The 20,998-nt window shown below is 40.8% G+C and overlaps 1 protein-coding gene across 1 annotated transcript in view; it reads left to right on the top strand.

Annotated features, from left to right (window-relative positions):
• Positions 1 to 20,998, top strand: part of PPARGC1A (PPARG coactivator 1 alpha) — a 369,718-nt gene that overhangs the window by 275,867 nt on the left and 72,853 nt on the right. The gene's annotated exons all lie outside the window — the stretch shown is intronic.

Raw genomic sequence — 20,998 nt, 5'->3', positions numbered from 1 at the left:
TCTTCTCCACTCACAGCCTCTATTGTTTTTGTACACTTTTATCATTCAAAGAGCTCAGGCTATTTGAAAAGGATGTGTACAAAGATTACCTTAAAATGACTCATTGTAAAAGCTCCCTACCTGATGAATTTGTCCTATTGGAACGAACATCTATTTTAATAGAATCCACTAAAAAAGCTCAATCTGTTCAGCCTGTGAGATGGAATGCAGTAGCAGAGTCCGGCCATGAAAATAGCTTGTGTAATCAGTGGAATATAAATGGCAACAGCATCTTGTACTGCCTTTTATGATGGTGGAAAGAGAAGGAGTTCAGTGGGCAGCCATATGACCAGGTCCTGCATGATTGAGGAGCTCACATTTTTGCATTGCACTGTAGCACAGTATCTCGTGTGTCCAAGAGGAGGTAAATTGTTCCCATGCCTTGTGACCAGAATCTCTCTCTGGAGGAAGAAGCAGAATAAAGGACCATTATTTTAGCGGAGGCATTAGAAATCTATGTAAATGCTGGAAGCATTGATTAACAAAATATTTTCTCATAATTTTTCTCATATTTTCTCATTTTACCCTTCTGAAAGTAAGAGTGGGGAAACTGCTTGAAATAAAAGACTGCATATATATGTCTGATCGCTTATAGTTTTAAAGCACTGTCTATGCTAACAGAAGAGGCAGGGATATGACAATTACTGAAGGCATAGTACCAGGATAAATTTGAAGCAACTTTATTCTAGAGTGAGCCTTCTGCATGAATGCATGACTTGTGTTGGTGCCAGTGTGGGTGGCATTTGTTAGATTCTGGAGTCCAGTCTGTGTTGCTGCATGAAATGAGTGTGATGGGGTCAGGTCAGTCCTTGTTGAATGATAATCCACATCATAAAGCTACTGTAAATGATTCAGCATGGTTTAGTATTATTTTCAGCCAGTGCCCAGGAGAGGCCAGGACTGAGCTAGCATTAAGAATGAATTGTCCATGCTTCCCACTCTTATATAACTGAGGGTTCAGGTCACAGAAAAGTACAGCAGGAAAATGAACACAGCCTCTTTTCACAATGTAGATTACTTGTCTTCCTTAAACAAAGGTTGTGAACCAGGGTGGAGGTTTGGTTTTCAGAAAGCATCTCAGAACTTCCTAGGGAAATTGAGTTATGATTCTGCAAACTGACAGAACTTTTAGGGCGGGTGCTCAACACCCATTATTTCAGCAGTGACCAGAGTAATTTGCCCCATTTTTGGGCATGTTGAGGTTGCAGCTTTTAATTTCTAAGTGGATACAATATGTTAGCTTAAAGCCAAGAATTCAGCTGCAGACAGGTTATTTGGTGACTATTGTGATCTTTTTTCTTTGATCTCTTACTAAGGCACCTTTGCAGCATTAATTTGATTAAGTTGTTGTTCGAGGTCATACCAAATTGCTGTGTTCTTTTGTTGTTGCCCAGGTTCTGAATAAGTTACTCATGTAGATACTTAGTTTCTTTTAGGTGTTTGTAGAAGGCTACAAAAGGAAGGCTGGGATACAGGACTTCAAAAAAGGAACAGACCAAAACAAAAGACAGACAGAAAGAAAGAAAAAAAGAAAGACAGAAAGAAAGAAAGTGCAAAAATCAGAAACCATAATTCCTAATTGTCTAAATTAATTTTTTAGCAGCTACAGTTAGGCTGGACTGATGGCTGTGTGATTGCTCTACTTCATTCTGTAAAAAGCAGCAATATTGTAGAGTTTTACTTACATACCAGGAAAAAAAATAAAGCAAAGCTCTGTGTGCTTCAGACTTGGCTAGTGAGTCCAGCCAAGAACAGATGGAAACTCTGCCAAGCACTTTTTCATTGAAGAGTTTTCTTGAAGCTTTAAGAGGGGAAGATCAGAGTTTGCAGACAAAATTGCTGATTCCTACTCAGAGTGCTACTCTCTTTCCTGCATTTAGGGCCATCTTGCAAATATGGGCTGGACATCTGGCAAACATAGGCTGGGTTCAGTGGCTGTGTTTGTCTGGACTACTCATGCATGAGGACCATTTGACTTGGGACTGAAATAAGCATTATCTGCTGGGGGTTGCACATGTACTTTTAGGGGTTTTGAAATATTGGTGTTTGCATTGCTGAAAGACCCTTTCAGCCCATCCCGAGTAGTAGAAGGTCCCATGTGGAACGCTCAGTATTGTTCATGTTACCATCTCATGATGGAGCTTACTATATCAGCTATAGTGTGGTACTAGTACAGGCCCCACACTTGAGCTCTTCTTGACTTGTAGAAGGGTCAGTATCTCTTTTTCACCCTAGTTCTTCAGCAGTTATATTCTCTTTACAAGTACAAATGTGCTCCTTTACTTGCAGACTTTTCTGTCCTTCAGGACTATACAATTATTTCAGAGGGGACTGTGTCGTAAAAGACTAAAAAAATTGTTTGTTTCTGGTTTGGGTCTTTTTCCACTCTTTCTCATAAAGAAATGCCATGAAAAAGCCATGAAGATGGAGTTCATTATGTTAATCCCATCTCCAAAAGCTCTGCTGTGCTGCGGGCCTTTGTTGTCAATAAAATGTCAAGCAATGGCATGTACAGCATGTTGTGCAGACTTCAAAATGCCGCAGCTGTAGCACTGCACTGTGCTTTCTACACAGAGCTGAGAAATATGGGAGGGATTAATATCAGGTGCCCAAAGTGTTAACACTGAAAACCAAAGCAAAAAAACCCAAACCTTACAAAGAGTTTTCTTCAGTGTATTTGTAAAAATTGCTTGTCATTCTTCGTAGTTTGTAAGGCATCTGTTTACCCCTAGTTTATCCAGGAAAGCTGGTGCAGTGGTTTGCCTTCTCAGAGGGGCAATATCCTTCCAAGTGTTCATGGCAGTGTAGAGCATAGTAGTGCTATAATATAGCTATAGCCATTAATTTGTCATGCTTGTGATAATATGGGAGGCAGGTGAAATACCAGAAAGCAAATTGCCTATTTTAATTCCCAGAAAAGAGACTTTTCTTCAGCACTGACCCATTTTATGAAATCATGGATTTTATGCTGTAAAGGACCTGATGCTTTTTTGGTACAAATGTGTCCAGTTTGTAGGTCTCCACACCTGTTGTGGGAAAGTCTGGCTGAAGGAAGGTCAGCCAAATACATTAATAATATGTCACCTCACCAGCAGAAGCCGACAAGGAAAATATTACGTTCCTGGAGATGTATTTTGTAGGTATGGTGCAGAGACTAAAGGATAGCAACATTTTTGGTTCTCCCAAGCACTGAAACAGGAAAATTTGCCAGTCTGGTCATGGGGTAAGAGAGGAAGGACTGTGAGCAGATAAACTGCTCCTGACCTAATTCTGAAATAAGTATCACACCTTGTTTCTCAGACATAGTATTCTGAAATTTTTCATGTTTTCTTTGAGGAGTATCACCATCTCTTCACACATCAGTGGTGTGTTTTAATACCAAGTCTGTGTTACAGATCAGTTACTACTGATTTTCAAGAAAAATTAAATACATTGGAATGAAGACTGCCCATACTGTGCTAGTAAAACTTTTGCGACCAGTGACTTAGTTTAGGATATAAGGGGGATCAGTGTTGTCATGTGGAAGTAAGAGGGATGAGGGGTGATGGTTGTAATCTCAGGTCATGTAGGAAAGTCTAACCTAATACCTGATCACAGCATTTTCATCTCTGTGCTGCTTTCCCACTGATTTCAGTGACTGGATGGCAGAAGGAAGAGACACATCCCTGTTATTATTTGATATATGTGAGCTCCTGTGGCCTTTCCACTGTATTTGCCTGGCCTGAGCTTTGCCATCTGCACCGTGGGCCAGGCACTCTGCTGTGCGACTCCTTCCACCTCTCCCTGGAGCAGCTTGCTTTGGTTTCATGTAATTACAACTGATGTCTTTCAAAAAATATTGCATGTTATGTTTTATGTTCCTTTTTGACACCTCATGATAGGGTTTTGTACTGCAAATCACCATGTTCAAAATGTGGAAAGATTGCAGCTGTAAAATTAATTTCATTTGTATTTATCCAGGTGTGGGTATTAGGAGTCAACCAAAATCTAGCATCATAAATCCTCTTCCAGGAAAAAAAAGAAAAAGTTAGTATCTGCATCCAGACTTTCTCTTGTCTTCCAGGCTCCTCTTTATTGTTTCCCTCAAAATGCTGGTGCTGCCAGGTTCCTTACAGCTGTTCTCATTTTGTCTGTTGCTGGCTTGTTTGCTTTTTCACTAACTACAATAGTGTACTCTCCATCCTTTCCTCCTTCTCTCCTTTCTTTGCTTTCTTTCCTACTTTCTTTTTCTCATTCTCCAGTATGGGGGTAAACAACTTGAAAAGTACTTTCAGCAGCACACAGGAAGGTTACTCTTGCAACAAGTTCTGCATCCAGGAATACTGTGACAAAATGTTTTATCAAACATCATTTTTTCAGTGTGGAGGCATATCTTCTTGTGTGCAGTATCAACAGAGATGCTGTCTTTAGGGCTTGGGGGTGTTACAGGTAGCTCTGAAATAACCTGCACTTACAGAAAAGTAATCTTCTTGGAGGAAGATCTGGGGTTAGCACAGGGAGCCAGAGCTGTTGACAGGGCTTTGGTAGGTGGTGTGGTCTGTTGGGCTAAGTTAGGCAGCAGTACAGGACTTTCTAAGAGTAGGTATGAGGATGAAGAGGTGCTACTTTTGCACAGAGCCCTTGTGACTCAACTGACATTTCTACTTGGAAGAATTCCCTTTTTAACGGTGAGAAATATTTTAGTTTGTCTGCTTGGCCCTCTGTGATATGTTCCTACCTCACACTAATGCCAGTCGTATCAGATCGTTCTAATTATAAATGTGACAACTATGAGAATTTGGATTTTAAAATCCTGGAGGATTTATGGGATATTTTCTAACTCCAAACCAGAAAAAGTTACTAGTAAGACTTAACCAGGTTAGAAGGTAGTGTTTTAGCCACAAAAGTACCCAGCCCACACCTGGATCTGAGCCAGGGCGTACATCTGCTATATATCTGAGAGAGGGGAAGGAAAGTATCCTATGCTGTGAGATTGGTATCAGCAGGGTCCCCTGTTTCCAACCATGCTCATTTGCTCTAAGTCATGAAATTAATTAATGGAGAAAATTTCTTGTAAAATAGAGCAGCAGTTCTGATTTACATGACTTCTGTGCATTTGCAAGTATTTTTGTCCCCCTATGGCTTGAGCTGTATTAACAGGTTTTGTTCCAATAAATGAACTAACACGCATGTATTAAGCAGAGATATCAGGGAATCCAGCTTCTGCAACAGCTTTGGCATTGTCTCCTGTTTATACCTCTTCAGTGGCTGCAGTGAATCAGCACTTCTGGCAGGCGGGTCACTCCTGTGCTCTGCCTCTGAGCGTGGCTCCGGTGCGGCACACAGACCCCTCCTGCTCTGCCTGGCTGCCCTGGAACAGGGCTCAGCCCTGCAGGCACAAGTTTTCCTGCAGTTTTAAAAAACAGCAAACAGTAGATTGAAAAGTTGTGCTGGGTGTTATTTCCCTCTAGGAGGAGAAGCTTTTTGCTGATTGTGATCAAGGGGATATTTGCAGCCCCATTTAAAGCACTATGTGGGCATTCAGGTAATTATTAGTAAGTGCAATAAATATACTAAGAAATAAAAGGAAATTAAGCTAGACACATTGCACTTGGAAAAGGTGAACCTTATAAGATTGACAGATGTTTGAAAATTTTGAGAAACTCTCTGAAATAAATGCAGAAAATAAACAAAAATCCAATAACTGCAAGATTGCTCTCTCTCCTCTCCCAGTGTATCTGCAAATCCTTTTTTAGGTCATGTTACCTGAAAAAAAGCAAGGAAGAGAAGGGAGTTCTATTTATTTCATTACAAGCCTGTTTTTCAAACTCAGGAAGCTCTCTTACTCCAAAGAAAACCCCACAGAAGATACTTATGTTCTCTCTGAGCCTTTGGTAATGTTCCCCAAATTGTTCATATCTTCTTCAATTTGGCAATACAGAGAAAGAGGGTGTTTGTAGACCCATTACTCTGAATGAAGAACACTTGAAACCACAGCTAATCTCACGGAACAAGTTGGTGAATAAGGTGTTGAATTAAGGACTCAGAGCATGGCCCATGGGAAAGGATAAATCCTGCTTCACTGGAGTTTGTGGTAAGGCTGCTATTGATGGGGTTGCAGAAGGGCAGGATCAGGCTCTGTGTTTTGCTTTGAATGCATTTTTCTTAAATGGTAAGGGAAATTAAAATAATTTGCTTCCAAAAATTGTTTTCTTGTAACCAGTACAATAGCAGTATGCAGCAGGACTTGGAGGTCCTGAGCTATATATTTGTTGTTTTGTTGTTGAATAATTTTTTTCTCCTTACATTCAAATCTAAACTGAAATGTTGGCTGAAATCCTTCATGTGTATTTTCATGTATGGTTCCATAGGCATTGTTTTCCTTGATTTCCATTGACATAAATAGTTAAATAACTGAGGAAACTGGAACTATGTGGTATTACTTCATCAGATAATTGGCGCTTTGCAGGCCTAATATGCAATATGTTGATTAGTGCTTTTGTTCTATTAAGGAGTTTATTTTTACTGTACATCAAATTTTCTACAGATTAGGTTCCTGTATGCAATTCATTAGATGTCTTGCATGTGGTTTTCAAAGTGATGTAAATCTTGCCTCTGCTTGAGAACTGAGTCCTACAGAAAATCATTATCCAATCTACGCATGCAATGCCTGTCGTCCTGATTGAGACACTGAGATGCTGGGGACTTCCAGGGTTCAAAAAGAGCTCCTGGTATTGGCTCTGGAGTGCCAGTGCTCCCAGAGTGGTCTAGAACAGGCTCTCCTACTGTGTGGGTGGTGCAGAAGGAGTGCCCCAGAGCAGAGGTGTGCTGGGGTGCTGCCCATCTCAGATGGCACTGCTGTGTGTCCCTGTGAGACTGCGTGTGCTGAAGTGTGCTCACCTCAGCTGTACAGCGCTGTCTGAAAGAGCACATGCAGGTGTTGGCACGTAGAGTCACGTGTGAATAGAAATGGAGCCTGTAGTTTCAAAAGTGGTCCATGGTCTTGGGGATTGATGAGAAACTTGGTCATCCAGTTATTGCCTGCAACTGCGTACCCTGTGAATACAGCACGTATTGCATGTCTAGCGGCAGGGGTGTGTTTTTTAAGGTGGTGATTGTGGAGAGGATTATCTTTTTTTAGGTTTGCTTTATTAAGCCAATCCGAAATGTTCAAAACTAGGAGGTGTTTGTCCAAATCTTATGATCCCATTAGTTAAACAACAGAGGGAGAAGTGAAGCAAGCAAGCAAGCAGACTACAGAATAAAATGTGTAAATAAAATACAGTAACAAACTTTTGGTCAGGTAGCATCTTGCTGAGCAGTCAGATTATTGACTACCCAGCCAGTTCTGCTGATATGACCAACATAAATTCATCTTTGCTGATTTTTTTACTGATGCCAAAAACCAGAGGAGCTCTAGGAAAGGAGAACTGGATTCAATTCTGGTTCATGAATCACATATTGAATTGTCAGGAAAGGAACAAATTCTGCCCCAATTGCCACTATAACTATGATAGGTTGTACTCGTGTGCCTCAGGGCAGAATATGGTCTGAAATGAAATAGACGAGGTCAAAATCTGTTTTCATTGATCACAGAGAAGGCAGTGAAGCTGTAGAGGCAAATGTGACAGAAAAATATTGTCAGCAAGGCCATTCCTCTTGCCAGTGATGCATCATAGCAAAAAGAAGACTGTTTGATTTTCAACCTCCACGATGTCTTGATTGGATTAATAAAAAATAATCATTCTGTAAGCAAGTAAATTGAACTGAAAGTAAGACCCGGTGATTGACACTGAGTTGCAAGATGCCATTCATTTAAAGTCTTTTTGCACAGAAAAAGAAAGGGCCATTTTGTTTTTGCAGCAGAAAGTTTTGGTTTGGTTTGGTTTTTTTTTACTTATGTTTTTAGGATCTTGCAAAAGGGAGACAAGGAATGTGGTTTCAGGAATAAACTTCTTTTATTCCATCAGATATATTCTGCAGCCCATTCCATAAAGATGACAATAATAAAAAAGCAAGGGACACAATAAAAGAAACAACTTTCTTTCTGTTAGGGCGGATGGCTTTATAGAATAGATACTGAAGCAGCAAAGAACTGAAAGTGGTTTCTGAGAAGTGTTGACCTCTTTTCGTGCCACTTACTGTGAATTAAAGCTGTGAGTGAGAACTAGTTTGGGCATGTGGTACAGCACTTACAGCAACTGCTGCCAAGGAACAAGATTTGTGTTTCTAAGGAAATGCAACAAAAGAAAATGGTTTAAGAGGCAGTGGCTGTCACTGTGTAAAAAAAAAAAGTATCTATTTATGTACAGATAGGAAAAAAAAGGCCAAATTGGGTTATTCTATATGCAGGTTACCACACGTGTAAACTCTTGTAACGTGACATTCAAAATCAAACTACTGTGGATTGTGCGGGGTTTAGCATATCTCACGCTGTTCGTTTACAATGTTGAGCTAGCTGAAAGCAGTAGTGACCTGCTCTTTGCCTGTGATTGACTGTTGTTTGTCACTCTTACAGGCACTATTAGTAACAGTGATCTGCTATAGGAAAGGGATACATTTAGAGCAAGGAAACTGGGTTTTTGTGGCTTTTTGGAGCTCCTTTCTTACAAAGCCAAAAGGCAAATAACTTCAGCACTTCTAAACCAAGGCTGCCAAACAGTATCACTTACCACTACCTTTAAGGCTATAAATATCTTAGGACATGACATCCACTCACTGATTTGTAGCAAAGATGTTATGAGAATTGTTCATGCACTGCAGTTTCATTAAGGGTTGAAAACTGTAGCAAAACACTGAGGAAAAAATATTGCTATATTTAAACAGTGTCTTAACTCATTTTTTTTCACCCCTCCGGGGTTGGAAAGGGAACCACCTGTCTCCTTTGCTGATGTCAGACTGCTGCCTGGAGACATGGTGCTATTGGAAAGCACACGATACTGTACATATTTACACCAAGCTGTATCTGATTGAGATTGTGCTACGAGACCTGTGAGTTCACAAGTTTCTTCATCATACTCTCATGCATTAAACATGTATTTGAACTCTGGCTTGAAATCCGTGTGATCTTATGATAGACGTATTTATGTAATAGTTAAATGAATGATCATGTGCTCTCCAGCTCCTTTTCCATGCAAATGCAGAGGAAATTGAATATTATAATATTTCAGTGAGATGTCCTCAATAACAAATTACTGTTTAAAATAACCAATATTTGTATGTATATAAATTGCCTAGCAGTTATTTTTGTCTGCTATTTGCATGATATGGAAAAGATTTTTTCTAGCAAACGTTTTAAGCTACTTGGTGCTGCTTTCCTTTGGAATGATCACAAGGGTGCACATTTAGGGACGTATTTTCCATCTGTTTTTTTGAAGCTGGCAAAGCACATAATTTGGAATAGAAAAGAAGTCTGAAAGTACCCATATTTGAACTGGTATGTGTTTGAGCCATTCTAGGAATTCTTACTCTGTAGCAGTTGGTAAAAGTGAAGGACTGTATTGTGCCCTTGGATGCAGAATGCAGGCAGGGCTCAAGGCCATAGGAGCCTTAGGGGAGTGCCCAGGGACACACCGGGGATCCCCTGAGAGTTTTGCTGCTTGGTTACCAAGGCAAGAACCTGAAACGATCAGTGGAGCTCTTTGAACTCTGGCTGTTTGATGCGGTCCTGTGTTTGTGGAGGTTTGTTTGAGGTGGGTCCTTCTGCAAAGGCCCGCCTTGGGCTTCTCTTCATACAGCCTTGAGTGATGTGATGTGCCTGTTGGAGAGACCCACAGGGTCTTCTGTGTCCTGCAGTGGTGGGCATGGGGCTGACCTTCCATGGAGAGCAGCACTGGCATGATGGTGATTCTTTTCAGAGTGGGGATCTGCACCTGGTGAGCCACAGCCCACCTACACTGCCTCTGCTTGCCCGTAAGCATTGCCTTAGCTCCTCCCATCAGCTCACACTTTTGATGGGACTGCTTGTTGTATGTGGTGAATAAGGGTGGCAGAATCTGGCCCTGTTGCTCTGTCAGTGGTTGGATCAAGTTGGGCACCATTTAGTGCAGTAATTTCTCTTAGTTGGGCAATTTGAAAGCACTAAAGTATTTGGGGACGCTAGCGCTCCTGGGAATCCATGAGACTGGGAACAGCTACGTAAAAAAGGCTCCAAGAAATGTGAACTGTTGCTGCAAAAGCTAAATTAAAAGAGCAGATTTGGGGATAGTAACATACCTGAGGTATCAGATTACCCAAATTAAGTTCTGACAAAAGAACTGGATTTCTTCTTGCTGAGATCTAGAGAAGATCTAGACAGCACCACAGCTGTTGAGATGCTTATGTCTCCTGAGCAATTCAGGCACAATTTCTGGGGTGTGGAGATAGTTTTCACTATCAGCTGGATGGATATTTTTGGCTCAAGGCTGTTCCAGTGGGAAAATTCGTATCAGTGGGTGTTGCTGAAGACAGTACTTCTGGATTACTGCAGGAACTAGTTCATTGCTAGTGTGCACCAAACGCATGGAGGTACAGGGGGAGATGTCAGTATCTCATCTTCCCAGATCTCCTTACTCCTTTTTTTTTTTTTTTCATAATTTGTGATTTGTTTAGTGTAGTTCTTCAGTGAAGATCTACACTGTATGTTGGGGATTTTTTTTAATGGAGAATGGAGATTGAAGGGTAGGGAAAACTGGCCTTCCCTATGATAGAGACCGAGAAGTTACAGCTAGAAATGCATGCTTGAGTCTTCTGTTTCATCCTCATGTGCTAGCACCATTTTTTTTTGTATACTAAACAGAGTGTTCTAATGTATGATTCATATTAATTAGGTTTCTGCAAAGTACTGCACACCTCAACTTGAACTGAACCAGAAATAAATATATTGCCATATATTAACATTTTATTAGTTGAGAAGAAGAATGGGATGAAGGCATCTATGTGAAATCCCAAGTATGAGCTTCAGATTGAATTAATGCCAGCAGTGCCTTGAGATTAATTTGGTTACTATGGGTACAGAATAAGAAACAGTATACCATAATGTAAATATGTTTACTGATTCATTTTTGGCATTAAAAACTAAAACCACATGCAACAACAGTTTTTCCTTACTTGGAAGGAGGTGGGTACATTTTAGTAATTAAAGTGTATGTTGCCCTCTGTAAAGTGCCAGTACCCCAGTGGAAGATGAGTGCTGTTCTTACAGAGGATCTGCCCCATCACAAGCAGCAGAACTGCAATACACCAAAAGAGACGTGAAACAAAAAATACTACCAACCCAGAAAGCTGCCAGTCTCTTACAGCTTCTCATTAAATATCTCTTGTAACATTATAGCATCTGTTTCATGTACCATTCAACTGGTCAAATGTGAGTTTTCTATCTTGTGCCACTTCCCATCTCATCAGTATGTAGGAAATGGAACAAGTTGTGCATCCTAAGATGTTGAAAGCTGAGAAATAATAAAATAATGCAATAGAAATACTATATATTCAGAAAGCAATTATTTTAAGGAGTTTCAGTTTTGACATGGCTAGATTAAGTATGAAGCTTTTTGTTTTTATACTTACTGTCAAGAATGTTGTTAAATACTGATACCACCTCCTAAGAGAACAACTTTTAAATACCAAAATGAAAAGGATGAGCATTAAATATTTTGGTAGATATATTGTGCCATAATGTATACTGTCTTGTTCTTAATACAAGGCACAGTAGGGCTTAATTAAAAAGTGATTGTACGATCTATCACAAACCTGCATTAGAGATATGGATGCCAAGAAAATTAAGTTGAATAGGTGGTGATAATGAAATCGATATTTTATTGAATAGCTTTTATTCCTATGCCTTTGTTTGCTATGCTTGCCTTCCTGTCAGCAGGTAAGACATTTTCCATCCAAAATTCTTTGAAGGAATTCATTTAGTCTGATGCTGCTTTATTTCATTATTTTATCAGTGTAAGTTATTTTATTCATTTTTTGACAGAGTAAAATGTCTTGACAAACTTCTGACTCCATCAGAGCAGAGCATGACAGTGAACAAAGAAAAGCAAGTCCTTACGAGCTCGTTCCTGCTAGGAGTAGCTAGCTAACAACTGGTACCAGGGTGATTTTCTATTTCATGTAAGCAAAAGTCATAGTCACTCAAAGCCTCCAGGGCAGCCCCACAACTGGATTTTAGTACAGCTTTCTCCTATTCCAGCTCCTAGTGTGGCTTTAGGACCTCCTCAGTAAAGTGTTTAGCATTAGAGAACAATGAAATATAGCATAATACCAAGTGAAGAATATATACAATAAAAGTAAGTATTTGTACAGCCTGGGCCAAAATTCCCCTTGTTATAACTTCATCAACTTAAATGCTATTGATTTTTCAGGTACCACTGACCTGAAATTGCTGGGATTGTGCTTGGGATGAATTTGACCTATGCTGTTAAGGCCAAGCAGAATCACAGTTTTGAAAGTGTAATGCAAAGAAATAGTTACCGAGTATTCTGCTATCTTGTAATTCTACACCAGTCACTCACTTCAGTGCACTGTTGCAAAATCTCTTCTTTAGATGGGTAGAACTGTGTCTGCAAGCACTGTAGAAAACAATAAAAGAGCTTATTGTTCCCCTTCATATTTTTGAGTGGTGTGCTGCAAACCAGACAGCCTGTGCTTTCTGAACAGAGCTGCTGGGGCAGCTGGCACAGCTTCATTTTCACATCCCCACTTCCTAGGTTCAATGTTAGTGTCCTTTTTGTGGCAAAAATCCAATAGCCAAAAGGGGAAGCTGGTTTCCATGATCTTTCTGCTTGTGTGTCTCAAATGGACACGTACCACATATTGCAGTGCACTGCACATTGCAACTTGCAGCTTGTCTCATGCCTGGGTGCAGTAGGCAGCATGGGATAATGTGCTAGAGGAGAAGACAGGCACAGCACAAGGCTCCTGAAAGCCATGAGAGGCACTGAAAGCTTGTGTTCGTGGTATGCTGCAGTATAGATATTTGAAAGGTTAGGTTCTGTCTATTTTTAGGTAGCCTTCACATTGGAACTGATCTAAAAATGAAGGGGACATAAAAATTGCACTCTCCTGATTTATCAGAGATTTTTGACAAAATGCATTAAAAAAGGCTGTCCTCTGAATCAGAGATTTTTTTTTTCTGAAGTATAGCTGTGCTTCTTGTTTAGGAGAGGAGTTTTTGTGTTCTTGATTAAAATGCCAGTGCTGTCTATTTCACTCCAAGATCAGCATTTTCAGATTTTAGCAAAGTTAAAGAAATATGACTTTCCTACTTATTGTTTGAGAAGATTTATTCACTTGTGTAAATGAATTTTAAAAATTTGGCAAGGCCTTTTATCTCATATAAAATAAATCTGAAGATAAATGATCTTTTCCACTAACATCACCTATCATTAAAGTGGCTAAATGAAAATCAAAATGTGTTGCTATTTAGTGCCTGCTCGCCTTTTTACGAGAGATGAAATTGAGCATGTTTACTGGGCAGGAATTGTCAGCGATCTTCGATTTACAGCATTGTCCAGGATATAAATTAACAACCACCATGTGTTTTCCCCCACTCTCCCTGGAAGATGGTAGCCCTATCTCCCAAACTGTACATCTCCAGCTTGCTGTGCATGCTTCTACCCTTCCTTAAAGAAAACCTGCAAACTATATAAAATTGTGCTGCATTGAACTGAAGTGCAAATATTTTTCCATGTCCCTGTAAACCAAAGTTCATGTGAGAATGAAACAGCTGGAGGTCTACCTCCAGAAAACCCCCGGGGATGTGTCACACTCATTTCCTCAGTCCGTGCAATCTTGGTTTAATAAATTGGTAATAATATTGTGATGAAGTGTTCCTTGGTGTTGGTTTGCTCTTTTACCAGAAGTCTTTTTTTTATGTAACAACTTGCAACAGAAATTAAAATAATCTTCCATTCTGACAGCTTCCTATTTTTACTTGGTTCTTTGTTTCTCAGAGAGAAGAGGGAGGTTGCAGTGGGCAAAAGGGAATGGTGCACTCTGATGAAGTCTGTTTCAGTGTGAATCCTACACAGTCCTTTCAATGCTTTTGGTTAAATGCATTGCCCTGACTTGCACTTCCACGTGTGGAGTTCAAAAGAGCAGAAACAACAAATAGTGTTTAATTGAGCCAGATTGTTGGGGAGTTTTACAATGGTAGAGATCCATTTGGGACAAACATAGAAGTAGCAAACTTGCCTTATTTGTTGATAGACATGAAGTAATGAAAGTACAGTTACAGCTCTTTTGGGGAGGAAGCATGAATCTTCCTGGTACCCACTCACAAAATAATATATAATCAGTGTCCCAGGGCAAAGATGTTCAGCAAATACTACATTTCTTGGGAACAAAGATGTCTAACATGGTGATAGCTGATGCAATCTATGTGCTTTATTCCTGTTGTATTCACAGGGGAAAGTTAGGGAAGCCTGAATAGTATGAAAATAAAAAAAAAAAAAGGTGGAGGAGTTTCTGCTTTGAACTGTCTTGGTCCCACCGTCTGTGATAAGGTCTGATTCAAAGCCTGCCTAAATCCATTTAAAGATTTCCATTCCCTTCCAAAGGATTTAGAGCAGTCACCTCTTCCAGCTACCCCCTTTTACTTTATTGCATTTTCTCATACAGGTATTGAGGCAAGTGATTTGGATAGAATAAAATTAAATTAAAAATAATAAAATAAAATAGTAACTCACCCATACCTTTCTGTGGCTAGTTCTCCCATTCCATCTCTGCACTAGCATGTTTGGCCCTGAGTCAGAGGTGAAAGTACTGACAAATTTCTTGTCAAAAGCATCGCTGGAGGAGGGTCAGCCTCGAAAGGTTTACAGCTGCACTTTGTATAGCTAATAAGCCCTGGGCTAAATGCTTATCTTCCTTTATTTCAGTTATCTGAGCTGGGGATGGAGGGAGGATGACATCTCTTGCCATTTGTGCAACTTTTTTAGATTAATATTGCAGCTCCAAGAAAAATGAATAATTGGGCTTTTGAGCAGGGAGTGGAACCATGAAACCCATAGGGATTCCTCTAGCACTAGTCACTAGTTTGCATATCGCAAGTTAACTGCAATTCATGAAGGGTTCTGGCTAAAAATAACTCCAGGGCTCAATTTTAGCTGGCAGGAACTACTAGTTAAGAGGTCAGGCAAAGCTGATCCTTCAGAAGCCTGGTCTGCATGAGACTGTGGGGTGTTGCAACGAGGTGATGCCATCTCTGCTTGGCTTGTCCTTGGCTGACTCAGGAAAACAGGGTGCAGGGGCTGTGGGGACCTGGGGAAGGGGACCTCTGCTGCAGCCTGGGAGCTTCAGAGGCCAAGCAGTGAGTGCTGGCTGCTGCATGACTGGAGCTATGTTCTCCACTGACAGGAGTTTCCACAAAAGCTCGCACTCTTCCACAGGCAGGCACAACCCTATAAAGGGTAACTTGATCTGTAAGTGTATGCAAAAAAACTCCCACTAGGTGTTTTGTGTGATATCTTAATTTTGTTTGCCTAAAATTGTTGCAGAGCAAATCTGTGGCCTGTGTTATTGAAATCCCATCAGATTACTACAGTCCAGAATTATTTCTGCATTAGACTTTGTTTTAATATGAAAAATGCCAAGAGCTAGGGCCAAGAAAAAAGGCTGACTCAGTTCCACTGAGCTCTGTCTGAAGAAAGTCATATTTGAAGATGAGAGATGTGTTAGTAAGGCTGTCTGTCATCTCTAGTTTATTAAAAAGAATTGCTAGGAGGCACTAAAACTGTCCACTGCCTTTCCCTCTGTTCCTTCACTCAAAGGTGCTTCATTCACATCGACTTTACCACAGCGGTTTTGTGTAAAACAAGATTTGATTTTAGAGTATTTAAAGGTTACTGTTCTCTCCAGTGCTGTGCTGCAGCCTTGTGTGCTCCACTGCAGTTGCCTTACCAGCCATTTTAGAGGGGAGATAGCCCATGTTATGGAAATGAGAGATTTTTTCCTTCCGCTAGCTACTGTGAGCCTCGGTGTGGCAGAGCACACTAACCTCTCCTGCACTGCTGTGGCAGCCAGGGCATCACAGCTCCCCTTCAGGCTGGGAGGCCCTGTCTGAGTGCCTAAATGGCCAGATGGCAAAGCAAACCCCAAATGCAATGTGACAGCTGGGTGGCCACCTCAGTGAAGGCTGGTAGCTTTGCAGGCTGATAGCTCCCATGAACTTCCTTATGGTTGTACCAGGGAATCTTTTCTGTACCCTAAGATAACAAATCCATGGTGGTTGTTTATGGAATCATCCTCTTCAGATCCCTCTCAGAAAAAGTCAGTAAAAACTAGATTGGCATTCTATGAACAAGTCAGGGAAGAAGAGCTCCAGGGTAATTCTCTTGGTGCTCAGGGGAAAGGGTGCAAGGTAGATGGTAATATGTGTAATGAGAAAGGTCTGGGTGGGGCGTTCCAGAGCTCTGCAGAGTGTTTCAAATACAAGGGGTGTTCCTGAAGCTTCCCCATGTTCTGCCCTGTGTGGCTGAAGCTGAAGAAGACAATTGCCTGTCATGGGAAGGGCATGAGCGTCCCAGAAAGGCTGGGAGTGGGTGGAGGAAGGGCACAACTTCTGAGTGGGGGCAGATGTTCCAGACCCCTGAACAGGAGTGTCCAAAACCAGTTCCTTGGGTCTGATAATATCAGATACGAGCAAGTTTTGGTCTCTTCCCAGGGACTTGAATGTGTGGAAGGATAAGGGAATAATAAGAACTTTATGACTTCTTTTGTTCCAAGGAAATATCAGCAGTGAGGTGAGTAAAGGAGAGATGATGAAGATCTGCAACGGTCTGCGATTTTGATGTGGTCCTGACTGCTCTGCCAACCTGCAAGACAGTGCAAAACTGGAATCTGTCTCCTTGGCTTGCCTGGGTGTCTGTGCTCAGACAGCAGCACAGCCTCCCCAGGAAACGGATGTGTTTACATGGCTCCGTTTCTCAAACATATAGAGGTCATAAATTTAAAGGTAGATACTCTTTTACAGATCAGCCCTTCTGAAAAACAGTAACACCCAAGTGAAAGACATTGTTCATATTCCTTTTAGCAAGCCTGACAAGCTGGATTTTCCTGCAAATCATAGCAAACGAGGGTTCTGGAGAATGCTCCAAATATTGGAGAGAAACAAGTGACAAATATATTTTTTACATAATCAGCTGGAGTGGGTTAGTTTTTCTTGTTTATAATGAGTAAGTGAAACATGCTTATAAAGAAGCTGATGTTCAGGGAGGTATAAGAATAATTATAAAATTTCTTGTAGTGGGTGCCTGTGATCCTCCTGCTTCACTTGAGCACTGCTGGAAGGTTTCACTACAAGCACCCAGTTACAAAGAGTTGCATGTCTGCAAGCCTGGTTAACGCTGATAATCAGGTAATCTGCACTGATAGTAAATAGTCACAGTCAGGTCCAGTTGCACATGAACAAGCAAGTGATTTCCCCTGGCATTCAGTGCACTTTATTTGAGCCCTCAGTCTGTGGAGGCAGGTGTGGCAGAATTCAGCCGGTGTCAGTAATGTCAGTAACGCATTGCTGTTCGGAGAAAGTTATTTTGGACTCTCGAATGTACAGCTCCTCAGACAGCAGCCCGTGACCCAGAGCTGGGCCAGGAACTAACTTGGCCCTTGAGTTTTTCGGAGAGCTGGTACAGGGACCTATCCTGGGTTTCTCTGTTAAAAAAGATCTCAGATTGTAACTGGCCTAACAAAACTAGAGAGAGCAGATGGCTTTATTCCAGTGTAGAATTACTGCATCAATGAACCCAGAAGTTCAAGGAGTTTGATTCACTGGCTTATGCTATTGAGCGTGTATTCTGGGTAGGATGAGCTGGATAAATAAGGAAAAGAAGATGAGAAAGGAGGGAAAAAAGAGCAAACAAATAGAATAGAAGTGGAACAGAGACAATGGACTGGAGAACAAATACAGGACTGTGCAAAAAATAAGAGTAAAGATGCACAGAAGGACGATTTTTAATAAAAAATTAATAGGGTACATATACTTTATATAGAACACCATTCACACTAACACATCTTTGGAGTGCAGTTTGCTCTTTTGTATACCGCATTGGCTGATCTTGGAGAGTTGAGCAGAAAGGGTTGAGTTGATGTGAGAACTGATTTGCAAACTTCATCTGTCTGAAACCCCAGTCTGAAACCATTTTTATGTACAAGTTTGCTTTTCCTTACTCCCCTAGGAAAGTAGCAAACTTATCCAAAACTCAGTGAATACCATAGTCTTGGGGGCAAGGAAAGAAAACATTTCTTCCTCAGTGCCATAATCAAGGGACTAATTTTTGGTCACAAGGTCTCCAAAATTAGTAACTTCTTTGAGAAACCTAAATTACAGGGAATAAAAACCTGCCCCATAGCAAAAAAAATGTGGGTGAAAGAGTAGGATAAAATGATTGCTGAATCCAGGAAAAAGTCAAGGACAGAGGGCTTGAAAGTTTTGGTCTTTGATTTGTATTTCCTGTCATTGCAGGCAGCCGTACCTTCCAGTCCTGTTAGAAATGTATCAGGATTTGGGAATTAGTGCCCAAATGTTGTTGGAAGGCTTACCAGAACTTCCTTGAATCATGGCCCTTAAAGAAGAAAAGGCAAAATTTGGGAATTACTGAGACATGGTGCAGACTAACCTAAAAACAGGGGAAATGCAGTGTGTGAGGAGGTAGTCTGATAAAGGACATTTCACCAGGGCAGATTGTGACCAACAGACCCACAGACTTTGTCAGCTGAAGGAGGGTTTCTTTGTATGTTTGTTATGGAACCAAATATCGTGTGTGTATGTGCTCAGATATTGCCCCACAAAAGATGTTTGTGCAATTCTTTAGTGTTGTCAAAACAGAGGGAAGAGCATTGCTAAAGCTTCTAGGGAATGTTCAGAAGACAAAGTTTCCTTTGAGGAAGTAGCTTAGGTGCTGGCTGGGTTTCACAGGCTTCATTTGCATATGTGGAGGCTGTGTCGTTTCCAAACTACACCACCACTGCAGCTGTCTTCCTTGCTTTTCTCCTCCTTGGGGTACTATGCTCAAAACCCACAGTCAAACATGGGGAAAAAAGTTTATACTATGGCTGGGGTTACACACTTCAGTTAAAAATAAATAAAATTCTTCCCAAGCAATGTGGAACCCTTGTTGAAATCTCAGTCTTTTTTAGTTGGAGTTTTGTTTTGTGTCTCTTCCAGGTAACGCTGGAACTGCCAGCAAAGTTCAAACTATAATGTGGACAGGGCCATAGAAAAGCTTTGGGGCTCTGTAATTATTACTTTTGGTTTCTATGTCTGTAGTGCACTAGAAAAGTTCTTCAATCTCTAAAGCTTGTATGGTGAGAGCACCACTAAGGTCACAGTTTATATTTATCAGTTAACTTGCTAATTTGAAGGGAAAGCATTCAAGTGGAAATGTAGAAAATAGAAACAACATGAGCAGGTCACAATATCCAAAACAGCAATATGAAATGTTCCAGTGTAAATACATTTCTATAAAAGGTGTGAATGAAACTTTAAAAAAAACAAACCCAGATGATGGATTCGGCACAGTCAATGAACACAATTATAAGTAGGTATTGAAGGAGAGTATTCCACCAACCATGGATCCACAGATAATAATTAATAAGAACCAACTGTACTCCAGGCAGGCAGGTGCCCAGTATTATTTCACAGTTGACTGTTCAGGGGGTAGAGGTACTCACCTTTGCCACAGATCTTAATAATTTACTGCAGTTTTATCATTAAATCAGCATATAATTGGGAAGGAAATTAGTTTGGGGGTTTTTTTGTTAAGAGAAAAGCAATACCGTTAATTTAATTATTTGTAGGAAAGGCTTTCTGTAGTTATTCGGTATTTTGCTGTGTTTTTTCTTTAATTAAGTGAAGTAAAAACAATGCAATTTTTGTCATCAGTGCTTGGTGAAAATATGACAGTGTGATGTGATTTGCAACTTAAGCACATACTCAGAAAAATGTACATTTTATCAGGACTGGCAATAATGAATTACAAGGAAGCACAAATAAGCTAAGAATGTATCTGAGACCTCCTACCATTTCTGAGGGTTCCAGTGTCTGTGGGGAAAAGGCTATTTCAAGAATTGTACTTCTTATTTATTTTTTTTCCTCTCAGCAAAATTGCCATAGCCTTGTATAATAATTGAATTCATTTAGTCTTTAGAATACTCAAGTTTGCAAATAACAATGAAAATGAATATTTCATGGCATGGAGGATGATAAGCTATAGTTTGTAACTTTCACTGGTAGCCCAGCACAAGGGAGCCAGCATTTACATTTCACGAGAATTTTTGCACCCAGATAATATAAAGAACTGCAGCTTAAGACAATAAGCAGGCAGGTGGGAATAGTTAAACAAGACCTTTATTTTTGGGTTTTCCTTCCCTATTCTGGACAACAATTTGCAGTTCAGCTTTGTCCATGGAATTTGTTGTGTACGCAATGCAAAGGAGCATCGTAAACCAGTTGCACCTGCAGCAGCCCCTATTGTCTGGGAAGGGCTCTGACGGGGAGACAGGTGTTAACAGTGTGTCTGGATTTTCACACGACAAGAGATTTTTAATGAATTTATTTTCAGTGAATAAACACTGTGTTCAGGTCGGGCGGGTGCAGCAGAGCGCCCCGAGGCAGCTCACGGAGGCGGGCGGGGGTCGCGGCGGCGTGGGCAGGACGGAGGCAGCTCCTTGTCACAGCCATGGTTTCGTGGGGAATGCACGGAGACAGGGCAGTGATTAAAGAGCGGCTCCAAGTACTGTAATCCATCTGGGAACAGGATCAGGCTTCCCCCTCGGAGCAGGTGAGATAACTGTAGCCACATTTTTTATAGATGCTGAGTCCATGTCAGAGAAATGCTGGGCTGGGGGGTGTGTGTGGGGGGCGGGGTTGCCGAGATATTTACTGTGCAAAAACTAACTTGAATTGCAATTGTCTATGAGAAACCATAACGTAACCAAAATACTCGGGGAGGTGCAAAATCCCCGAGTGCAAAAAAAAAAAAAAAAAATGTTGGGGGGG

Source organism: Geospiza fortis, unplaced genomic scaffold (assembly GCF_000277835.1).
Source record: "Geospiza fortis unplaced genomic scaffold, GeoFor_1.0 scaffold40, whole genome shotgun sequence".
NCBI lineage: Eukaryota > Metazoa > Chordata > Aves > Passeriformes > Thraupidae > Geospiza > Geospiza fortis.
Note: the sequence above shows the minus strand (reverse complement) of the source record. Positions and strands in the feature narration are given on the sequence as shown.